This window comes from Schistocerca cancellata, chromosome 5 (genome assembly GCF_023864275.1).
Source record: "Schistocerca cancellata isolate TAMUIC-IGC-003103 chromosome 5, iqSchCanc2.1, whole genome shotgun sequence".
Lineage (NCBI taxonomy): Eukaryota > Metazoa > Arthropoda > Insecta > Orthoptera > Acrididae > Schistocerca > Schistocerca cancellata.
In genome coordinates, this window is record NC_064630.1 from 794,253,403 (window position 1) to 794,266,006 (window position 12,604).

Genomic DNA, 12,604 nt, shown 5'->3' on the forward strand with positions numbered 1-12,604 from the left:
ACAGTTTTGGCCAGTATTTGTGGCCTGTGCTAAAAATTGTAAGCATTAGATGATGGCGTGATTCGATTTCATCTGTAGTGTTCTGCTAGTTACATTCCCAGTAAAAATGAAATGAAATGTCGTGTGGCTAGGGCCTCCCGTCGGGTAGACCGTTCGCCTGGTGCAGGTCTTTGGAATTGACGCCACTTCGGCGCCCTGCGCGTCGATGGGGATGAAATGATGATTATTAGCACAACACAACACCCAGTCCCTGAGCGGAGAAAATCTCCGACCCAACCGGGAATCGAACCCGGGACTTTAGGATTGATATTCCGTCACGCTGACCAGTCAGCTACAGGGGCCGGACTCATCCCCAGTAATTTAAGTTCTGCTCTTAGATTCCTGTCTAACCGCATACTCGTAAATCGCTACATATTCGAAAAAATATAAAGGTCACTGTCGGTTGTTTCCCTCACAGCAATTTGATCTGCAACAATTTCATATTTCGTATTTTAAACACACAGAAACCACGAAATCATTGCTGAGGAAGTGCGTTCTTACATGTAAGTAATATTGCAGAAGAATCTTAACCTACACGAATAACAATGTCTCAGAACATTTTGCATATATGAAGAGGAAAAAAATTTTTTGCACCCATCCGTGCGCTAACCACATGACTACGCTAAACAACGGCTAATTGTGGCTCAATTCTTGTACTATTGCGGAGGAACGTAGGCTGTCTTCGTTGCCAAATGATGATGCGTAAGTCAGAAATGCGTAATAGTTTGGAAGGTTTCTAATATCAGGCTTTACATAATTGCTTTCCATTGTTACTTGAAAGTTGTAAACACGTTTCGATAGTTACTAACTAAACCATTTGTGGGAAAAAGTACACAAAGTCACTAGTAACGTCAGTTCACACTCATGTAATACACGTAAGCAGAGCCGATGTCTTGCTATTAAATAATCTTTGAACTCTTATTTGCATTAAAAAACACATATTGAGAGAATATTGACTGAAAACGTTTTCTTTTGGGATGTAATCATTCATAGTAACAACCTAACCTAACCATATTTCTAACAAAGGAAAATAGTCTATTATGAACTCACTTTCCAACCGGATGGGTCCTCTGGCGATTCTTTAGTAACACAATCACTAAATCCAAAGCTAAAACCGCTAAATATGTTTAAAATAACAAACTATAGGTGTACATAAGCCACAACTCACCGATCGACAGGGCTGAATAGAATATTTCTATTAAGAACCAAAAATGACGTCACTACCGAAACGAACCAACTGCACCGATCGATATGGACGATACAGAATAGGGCCCCTGGAGACAGGGTGCAAACCGAGAAGAAACGCCGCAAGCGCCGCCGAAGACGAAACCTAGAGAGCTTCCACTACCGCCCACAGGCGGCCGGAATATCGCACGTGAGAGCGGCGTCGGAGACTGGCCGACGGCGCGGCGGTAGCACAGCAGGAGGTGCGCGCCATGCTGGCGCCAGCGGCAGCGGCAGGGGAGGCGATTGTCGCCTTCTAACTCGCCACGGATGCAGAGAGGGCCACCCTGTCTGCAGATGTGGAGGAGCAGAGCCGGCCAGAAATTCTGCACGCGTGCGGTACTCCTGCACATGTGCAACTTCCGGGTCACAGCGTGCACGCTGCAGCCGTCAGCGTTCATGTAGTGCATGTTCCTACCCACAGATGTCGCTTTATCCACTTGCTGGGATACTCTGTACCGGCGCATTCTAGTGCTCTTTCCACAGCTTGCAAGCCAACCATGGGAAGGTATTTCGCGTATTAAACATTTAAAATACTGTTACAGTCTACTCATTGAGACGTCTACTTTTATGTCAACAATGTAACCCAGTAAGACAAGTAATACAGTTAACAACCGTGGGTTTTTATTAAGGCAGCTTGACTGACGGCACGTAAATACGAGTAATGTTTTTGATCTAGTATTTAAGAAAGAGAGCACTTATCGACTTCCAACGAACCTTATTCATGATTTCAAATAACATTAAACTAATGCAAGGTTTCCTATAACTAATTCTCGGTGCCCTTAGTTACACCCACATAATTTCTGTCTCACTGACCTCTCAACAGAGTGATAACCGCAGACCTCTTGATGATCACCTGTTATTTCAGTACCACTATTGCTACATCTTTCATCAGCTCCGTCTGAAATCTGCATAATAACCGACAATTAGATGAATGTTACGTTTTATCGACTTCAGCTGAGCGTAGCACTTCACACATTAAAAAAAACCCTAAATCTAAGTATACATTGGAACAATCGGTTTAATGACCAACTTTCCTGATAATAATGTAACATGGAGCAGAATGAGGCACTAATGCACAGTTAGTAAACAATTATTTTTAATTATGAAGGGAATAAATCCAAACACGTTTATCACTGGTCATGAGAAATGATAATCGAGTTGATGTGTCTCATCCATTTTCTTAAGGACGTTTAACTTTGCTTGCCGTTCTTCACTCTTGAGTACACTACACTCGTCTTTGTGATATGTATTGTAGTGTCTTTCAATTGAAAACTTACGCTGGCCGCCTGTTATTCGGCGGCATAGCAAACACTTTGAGTTTCCACCAACGGCTACAAAAAAGAATTGCAGTTCCCAGTCATTCTTAAACAACTGAGAACATATAGGGTGTTTCAAAAATGACCGGTATATTTGAAACGGCAATACAAACTAAACGAGCAGCGATAGAAATACACCGTTTGTTGCAATATGCTTGGGACAACAGTACATTTTCAGGCGGACAAACTTTCGAAATTACAGTAGTTACAATTTTCAACAACAGATGGCGCTGCAAGTGATGTGAAAGATATAGAAGACAACGCAGTCTGTGGGTACGCCATTCTGTACGTCGTCTTGCTGCTGTAAGCGTGTGCTGTTCACAACGTGCAAGTGTGCTGTAGACAACATGGTTTATTCCTTAGAACAGGGGATTTTTCTGGTGTTGGAATTCCACCGCTTAGATCACAGTGTTGTTGCAACAAGACGAAGTTTTTAACGGAGGTTTAATGTAACCAAAGGACCGAAAAGCGATACAATAAAGGATCTGTGTGAAAAATTTCAACGGACTGGTAACGTGACGGATGAACGTGCTGGAAAGGTAGGGCGACCGCGTACGGCAACCACAGAGGGCAACGCGCAGCTAGTGCAGCAGGTGATCCAACAGTGGCCTCGGGTTTCCGTTCGCCGTGTTGCAGCTGCGGTCCAAATGACGCCAACGTCCACGTATCGTCTCATGCGCCAGAGTTTACACCTCTAGCCATACAAAATTCAAACACGGCAACCCCTCAGCGCCGCTACCATTGCTGCATGAGAGACATTCACTAACGATATAGTGCACAGGATTGATGACGGCGATATGCATGTGGGCAGCATTTGGTTTACTGACGAAGCTTATTTTTACCTGGACGGCTTCGTCAATAAACAGAACTGGCGCATATGGGGAACCGAAAAACCCCATGTTGCAGTCCCATCGTCCCTGCATCCTTAAAAAGTACTGGTCTGCGCCGCCATTTCTTCCAAAGGAATCATTGGCCCATTTCTCAGATCCGAAACGATTACTGCATCACGCTATCTGAACATTCTTCGTGAATTTGTGGCGGTACAAACTGCCTTAGACGACACTGCGAACGCCTCGTGGTTTATGCAAGATGGTGCCCGGCCACATCGCACGGCCGACGTCTTTAATTTCCTGAATGAATATTTCGATGATCGTGTGATTGCTTTGGGCTATCCGAAACATACAGGAGGCGGCGTGAATTGGCCTCCCTATTCGCCAGACATGAACGTCTGTGACTTCTTTCTGTGGGGACACTTGAAAGACCAGGTGTACCGCCAGAATCCAGAAACAATTGAACAGCTGAAGCTGTAGATCTCATCTGCATGTGAAGCCATTCCGCCAGACACGTTGTCAAAGGTTTCGGGTAATTTCATTCAGAGACTACGCCATATTATTGCTACGCATGGTGGATATGTGGAAAATATCGTACTATAGAGTTTCCCAGACCGCAGCGCCATCTGTTGTTGAAAATTGTAACTACTGTAATTTCGAAAGTTTGTCTGCCTGAAAATGTACTGTTTTCCCAAGCATATTGCAACAAACGGTGTATTTCTATCGCTGCTCGTTTAGTTTTTATTGCCGTTTCAAATATACCGGTCATTTTTCAAACACCCTGTAGATCTCCCGTCCTTAGCTTTCTCACAGTACTTATCTGTTAAGGTTACGGTTACCAGGGGTAAACGAGACTGGGTATGTTGCGCCCTTGCTTGTACCACATAAACAGGGAAGTGGAGCCGCTGCCGTTCATTTAGGACACATGCCTAATAACAGGTGTCGCTGTCGCTCGCTGTCGCACACGTGCGCACATATGCAGCACTTCCGCACGTCTGCACTGTGTGCGGCGTTTGGCCGGCCCTGTGGAGGAGGCTGGCAGCCAGCTGAGGCAGGTGCGCTCGCAGCTGGCACACGATTTCCTTGCGGACGCCACAGGAGAAGGGGCGACAACGGAGCAGCCGGCGAAGAAACACAGTGCGACCGACGCACCGAAGAAGAAAACGGGTTAAGGCGGGTTGCGCCGCGAAAACACCCAAACCCATGGCTCCGAGTAGCTCTGCTCCCAAGTAGTGGGCTGTTAAAGCGATCAGGACGCTCAATGGTGTCGGCTACGTCATCCGCCACACAGGGCAGCCTCAGCCGCGGCTCTCACTGGGCCTTCAGAGCATCCGAGGAAGAGTGGTGCCACTATGCGACAGTACCTCTCCGGTCGTTCGGCTACGATGCACGCGTACCACACACCGGTGGGTGACCCGGGCCTTGCCCCGCGCCCAGTCACGACTGATGCAGCGCCGCGGGGGGCTCTCACAGCTAAAACAGCAGCACACCGTGCTGCCGCACAGTAAAGGCCAACAGATGGATTGACACGGTATCCGATTGCATGATACCCGCTATTAAGCTATCCTGGCCCGACTTGTCGCACTCAGCAAGATATCCGCTACTGCTCTTACTACCCGACCCAACTATCGCAGAGGATATTTTTTTTTTCTTGGCTCTGGCCTTGGTACTTTTTTCCCCCCTGCCTTTCAAGCCGCTACCATTCGTTCATTTTTCGACACAATCTATCTCCAGATGAGCGTGTATTGGTGTTTAACCTTAACCAGACTTACGCAAACATCGCAGTATCCACATCCTGCGAGACTTCAGTGAAAACTAACCCTTAAGCCGAGATGCCGGTGTGGGAGTGGAGCGGCTCCACCTCTTTATAAAAGAGTATAATATTACTTATTCAACTTATTGGCAATTACTGCATACCGTAGAACAGTAGATGACTATCGGATGGTAGACAGATATGGAAACAAGGGAAAATGGGAGATATGATGACGAAATCAGTAAAGAGTGTGATTTTTTTCTTCAGAGTTGAGCACCTGTTTATATTAAGTGAGCCATGTTTAGTGAAAGTCTTACAAAACCAACCTTATTAGTGTCTGTATATATTTATTTTTCTGATAAATTTTAGAACAGTCCTGAGAGTAGGGTTAGCGCGACAGTATAAGAACCCCATCCCTTTTAGTTGCAATTAGTAGGGAATATGCAGCTTCTATAAACGATTGTATTTTGTGTATACTATCAACATTGTTTTATTTGTTAAGGATGGAACAGCGGATATGTACCATATGAAAACTCAAAGCGTAGCAAACTCGATCCTGCTTCCCTCGCAGAATATGTGGGCGAGAGACGTTCTGCAAGCCAAGACTGCGCGGAGTTCGCCAAATGAGGCTACATAAGACGGGAGCCCAGTTTCCGTGACCAGCTGAGGGGTTAACGGCCATGAAAGGGAGTTCACCTTACCTGTGCTGTGGATATCGCGGCTGCGTGTTCCTCCCTCCCTTTCCTCCCCCAGACCCAAAATGTTACATACTCTTGAAGTTGTCAGCTGCGCGCACGTGGTCACTTTTCGAAATAGGTCAGCTGCGCGTCGTGGTCAATTTTTGAGTCAAGTAAACAGCGTGCGAAGAAAATTACAAGTTATGTTGGCACTACAGCATCTTCCTTCAAATTTTCTGAGAGACAGGACACTCTAGTCATGGCCATCAAGATATTTAAAATCGTACGGAAACTATGTTAATTTCTTGTGATAAGGAAAGTAAACGCTTATTAAAAAAATTCAGAAGTGCCACAGTTCCATTTCTGTAGTTTAACATCAGTTCCTTTACATATTGCAGGTATTTTATCACCTGCATTGTCTGATTTGTGAGACATGTCCCTATCGTTTATTTTTGTGTAGGTGATTGTCTGAGTTTGAACGAAAGACTCAACAAAATGATGCATTTGTGTATGTGCATTGTGAAAACTGAGGCTGAAACGTCTTTGGAATGTCCTACTAGCATTGGTTGTTCTTTCGGAACTTATTAATGGAATGTATGAATGCATGGTTTCGAGACGATATGAATTAATAAAATTGTCTCGGGTTTCCAGCCGCGTCAGGTGGTTAAAATCCCACGAGCTTTCGACCGAGCTCCCCTCAGTCATTGTCAAGTGGTAAGACTGACTGCTGTGTTGCCATGGCAGCGTCGTTATAAAGCCGCACTGCTGGCTGTGACGTCATTACTGCTCTCATCCTCGCCATACATGGTAACGTTTTGAACCCGCGTCCGTCGCGCCCGTTTTAACCCCGCGATGGCCGGGTCCCAGGCTGCGCTGAGCTGCCATCCGCCGTCCTTGTTGATGGTGTTTTCAGAGGTTTTTATTTCAATAGCTTCTTTTATGACGGTAACCCAGAATCAACCCAAAATCCCTTCGTCCTCATAACGGCAGATGTTTCGTCGAATAGAATTCGGTGTCCATTTCTCGAAGGCGTGTTCTGCCACGGCTGATTTTTCTGGATAGCGTACGCGTAAGCAGCTCTCGTGTTCCGTCCGGCGCTGGGCCACAGTGCGTACTATTTGGCGGACGTAGTAACAGCCACACTGACGTGGTATCTTGTACACTCCAAGCGTTCTAAGCCCTAGATCGTTCTTCACAGGCCTCATGACCTGTTGGATTGTTTCTGTGGGTCTGAACACCGATGAAATGTTATATCTCTTCCGTAGATGGCTAATCTTTCCCCCGACACTGTTCCACAGAAAGGCAAAAACACAATTTCTTGCTTTCTTCTTCGGTGGTGTTCTCTTCTCTGTTGGTGTATTTCTTGCGTGTCACACCATATATAGCCTGTGACACCTGTCCATGGTTGTACCTGTTTTCCCGGAAAACTTTTCGGAGGTGTTTCAGTTCTGGTGGCAGACTTTCAGCGTCCGAGACGACTTTGGCATCGTGGACGAGGGTATTCAGAACGCTACGATTTTGTGCCGGATGGTGGTGGCTGAGTGCGTCTAGATACAGATCTGTGTGTGTAGGTTTCCTGTAGACACTGTGGCTGAAGTGCCCATTGGTTTTCCATGGAACGAGGCCGTCAAGGAAGGGCAACGCACCATCCGTCTCAACTTCCATCGTAAACTGCTTACAAGGGAACATCCCCATCGCACCTCCGTCAGATTTAGTTATAAGTTGGCACAGTGGATAGGCCTTGAAAAACTGAACACAGATCGATCGAGAAAACAGAAGAAGTTGTGTGGAACTATGAAAAAATAGGTAAAATACACAAACTGGGTCGTCCATACGTAAGATAGGCAATATTAAGGGCAATGTGAGGCGAGGAGTTCCATGGTCCCGTGGTTAGCGTGAACAGCTGCGGAACAAGAGGTCCTTGGTTCAAATCACAGTCTGCTTTCGGCCGGTGAGCGGCGAGGACGTCTTGTTTACGTCCCGTCCGCAGAGTTGCGGTCCCGTCCGCAGAGTCGCGAGCGCGCGTAGTTTGTTTACTTCCTCGCCGCAGCTAATACTCGCGTCCGTTAACACTGAGTCGCCATGGCTCATTCGTACAGAAAAGCTACCATCAAGATCAGCTTCCAGCCCGACTACGCACGACCACGAGCCTTTGAAGTCGAGCGATTCATCCGTGACGAAGTTCAAATACCAACACAGCACATCATCGGTATCCACCTATCCATCACAAGCAGCGTCGTTTACGTCAAGATGGTCGATGACGAGTTATGTCACGCAGTTGTGAACAGATGCGCGAACACTCTCAAGTTCAAACACTCCGATGGTCACATCGGAGAGGTTACTGTTGACCATGCTGGACTAGGATTACGCACACTAAGTGTCTTCGAACTCCCTTTCGAAGTACCACCGGACGTCGTTACCTCAGCTTTCCGCCCTTATGGGACGGTAATTAGCCACGTGGCCGAAAAATGGAACACCTTCGAGACCTACCAAGTCCTCAACGGCGTCCGACAAGTGAAACTTGAATTAAAGAAACATGTGCCGTTCTACTTAGTCATAGGTGGCTGTCGAGCAATAATAATGTACGACGGCCAACCTCGTACTTGTTCTGGTTGCGGCCAGGAGGGTCATGTGCGCTCGGCGTGTATTCAACGTCGGGTTACACAACTTCCATTGCATGACACGACACCACCTCCTACGCTCACGGCCCTCCCCCTCAATTACGCAGAGGTGACAAGATCGACCGTCATGACAGACGACAACCCCTCCGGAAGACAGGAAGCGTTAGAATGCGCACCTGCCGCCGGTCCTGAATTGACCAACAACATTACGGTGTCTGCAGGGGTTGAAGAACGCCGCCCATCGCCACCACATGAAGATTCAGACGAGAGAATGGAACTCGACGCTAAGGTTGTACCGACCGCTGCCTTTCTCCCTGAAGGGGATGCTATACGGGAACCACAAACTCTTTCGGACACAGAAACTCACATCCGCAAACAAAGGTCACCGAGAAAACTTAAAAAGCGACGTCGCACACCCTCAGCCGATTGCCTCCAGCGGACGTCTTCTCCAGTTGACGACCGGACGGCCGACGAAACGACGAGGAAAATGGATGTCACGAGATCGCCCTCACCTGTCACTTTGTCTGATTTTGACAAACCCGATTCCGCTCCCTCGGACACACGGATGGCCAGCACAGCGCCCGCCGTTGGTACACAACCGGAAACAACTGCGGGTTCACCCTTAGTCACTCAGCCCACAAGTGTTCTACCGCAGCCACCGTTACCCTACGGACCTTGGGCGGATGACATTGAAGACGATTCTACGGGCGCTGTGGTGGATGAGGAGAGGGGTCTCTCCTCCCACACCTCGGCCTCTCCCGAGTAGCAACAGATGACGGCGCGGACGCGGCCAGCAGATCACAGGCCCCACCTTTTACGGCGACACTGACGGCGGCCCCCACCGCAGGAGACGATCTACAAATCTATCGCTTAACGACCATCAACATTAACACCATTCGGACACGTACGAAGTTGTCGCTGCTCCAAGACATGCTCAATGCAGCAGACGTTGACATTGTCTTTCTCCAAGAAGTCTTCGTCGCCGATTTCCCGGGTATGTATGGTTATACGGCTCATGTGTCCCACGCCTCGCCAACTAACAGTGGAGTCGCCATTCTCCTCAGAGAGGGCCTCGAGGCGGACGAAGTCCGATATCTCCCCGACGCTAGAGGAATGGCCGTAACGGTGCAAGGCGTCCGGTTTATCAATGTGTACGCCCCTTCCGGAACGAATCGCCGTCGTGACCGATCGCTCTTCTTCGCAGAAGGAATAGCACCGCTTTTTCAGGGCAGGCAGGATGACTTGGTATTAGGAGGCGATTTCAATTGCACCCAAGCACCTAAAGATCAGCTCCCACGCCATTCACCGTGCCCCGAACTTGGGACACTCATCGGCGATCTCCAGCTAGTAGATACATGGGAACATGTCCGAGGAAATAGACCGGGATGCACTCATTTCACGAGTCACTCGTCTAGTCGCATCGATAGGATTTACGTCTCCCGTTCTCTCGCGGCAACGGTGAGTGACGCGGAGGTGTGGCCAGTAGCCTTTTCTGATCACGAGGCCTATATATGTGCCGTCACCCTTCGTCGCCAACGGGTGTGGCGCAGCCGATATCCCTGGAAATTAAACCTTGCTCATCTCGCTTCTCCGGATTGTCGACGCGCCATCGAAGACACGTGGAGTTTGTGCGTCCGCCGCCTCCCAACGTATCCTACGTCGATTAGTTGGTGGTTAACCTGCGCCAAGCCGGCCCTACGGCGAACCTTTATTACGTATGGTCGTGATACTGCTGCTTGGAGGCGGCAGAGCCTTGATTTTTATTTCACCGTCCTTCGCGACTGCGCCTCCTTGCCACCCACACCGGAACGACAGTTGACAGTTCAGCGTGCGAAAGCACAGATCGTAGCCCATATGAGCCGACACCTCGAAGGGACGATCGTCCGAGCGCGGACACAAGACAGACTCGCAACGGAACGACCCACCATGTACCACGTCATCCGAGAACGTACACTGCGAAGACGGGCTCTGATACATGCCATCACCACTGAGGACGGCCATCATCACACCACACAACGCGATATTGCTGCAGCCTTCTTCGACTATTACGTACGACTTTATTCTGCTCAATGTTCCGACCCGACGACGGTGACAGCAGTCTCACAACTGGTTTACGGCATTGTCCCACAGGATTTACGAACTGAATTATTGACCGACATTACGGAAGACGAAGTTATCGACGCCATCGGTAAAGGAGCGGCGAATAAGTCTACCGGCCCCGACGGGCTCCCTGTGGAGTTTTATAGAACTTTCCAGTATTTACTGGCTCTCAAGTTAACAGACATCTGTCGGGAGCTTATGTCCCCCGCGGTGCCGCTCCCTGCGACCTTCGTAGAAGGAATAATTATACCGGTTCACAAGCCTAAAGGTGGGGCTCGAATACAAGATTACCGCCCGCTAACTCTCGTCAACTGCGACATGAAGATATTCACCAGACTATTAGCAAACCGTCTACGACCGACCCTACCTTACGTCATCTCTCCCAGCCCGGGAGCGCTGGCATCACTAGATTTTAGCCAAGCTTTTGATCGAGTAGATCACGCGTACCTAACGTCCGTTCTCCAGCACATGCAGTACCCATAGCAATTCACAGACGTCGTGATGCGCCTCCTCCGTGGGACGACTTCCAAAGTGCTCGTTAACGGGCGTCTCTCGCAGTCCCTCCAGATTTTCCGCTCCGTCCGTCAAGGCTGCCCCTTGTCGACGTTACTGTATGCTCTGGCACTGGAACCGCTCCTCTGTGGTCTCCGTCAACGCCTCACCGGTCTTACCCTACGTGCCGTCACATTTCGCTGTACAGCATATGCCGACGACCTGGTTCTCGTGTTCCGCAATCGCGACGATGTCAACAGAGCACTAGAATGGATTACCACGTTCGGTGTGGCTTCCGGCAGCTGTCTCAACGTAGCCAAATCGGTCGCCATGGCCATAGGAGACGGGTGGACCCCAGCGTGTGTCGAACCCCTACAGCTTCGTGGCACTATCAAATGTCTCGGAATAGAGTTTCACGACGACATACGGCGCACCGCGGCTCTGAACTACCGCCGCTTATTACAAAAATTCGGGTCCAGATCTTCAACCTTCGTCTGCGGACCCTCGACATTCTCCAAAGGACACACTTCGTCAATGTTTACCTCGCATCGCGCCTTCCACACATAGCGCGTGTTCTCCCAATACCGTTACTGATGGCACGACGTCTATTAGCGGCATTCGGAACCTACGTCAGTACAGGCATGCTCTTCAAAGTCAGTTATGAGTCACTGAACCTTCCCCCAGAAAGGGGAGGCCTTGGTCTAGTCCATGTCCACGACAGAGCTGTGGCCCTGTATGTCAGCTCACACATCAAGCTGTGGCGCCACCATCCGGAAAGTTTGACAGGTTTGCTGTTGGAGTCCTTAGCTCCGCCCTCCATTATGCCCCCACTGACGACGCAAGACGTACCCCCACCCTTCTACTACTTCGGGAACTTTTACATTGAACACAGCTATGTCCGTATCGCAGTACCACCGACGAAACAGGCTTCGGCGCGGGATATATATCATGTCCTACAGCAGAAGCGCCCACCAAACATCGTGGAGACCAAAAGCCCTCAGGTTAATTGGAAGGTGGTGTGGAAGACGATTCACGCGATTCCACTGGATACAGCCGTCCGATCCACATGGTACATCACCGTCAATGGTAAACAGATCACCCGATCACGCCTCCACAAGATAAACATGGCGGAATCGCCTCTCTGCGTAGACTGCGGGATACCAGACACGGACGAACACCGTCTCACATGTGGCGCGGCAGAAGACGTATGGCGCTTGGTGCGACAAATTTTGTCGTATTTTTTACGAGTAACTCCGGAACACATTACACCTCGGTTTCTACTAATTCCGGATCAACAGTATTTCCCGCGCGCAAAGACCAACGCTGTCACGTGGATCCGTGCGCATGCGGTACACTACTTATTTCACGATGGACCTAAAGATGTATTAGACTTTTGGAACTACCTACAAGAACGTCATTGCAAGATCGTACGGAACCCAAAATACAGACAGTATTTTTCTAATTACTTAGGGAGTGCCCTACGCGACCCTCCACGCAGCTGGATCATCAACAGGTAGGAGAAGATACCCATTGAGTGAGCTGACATGAC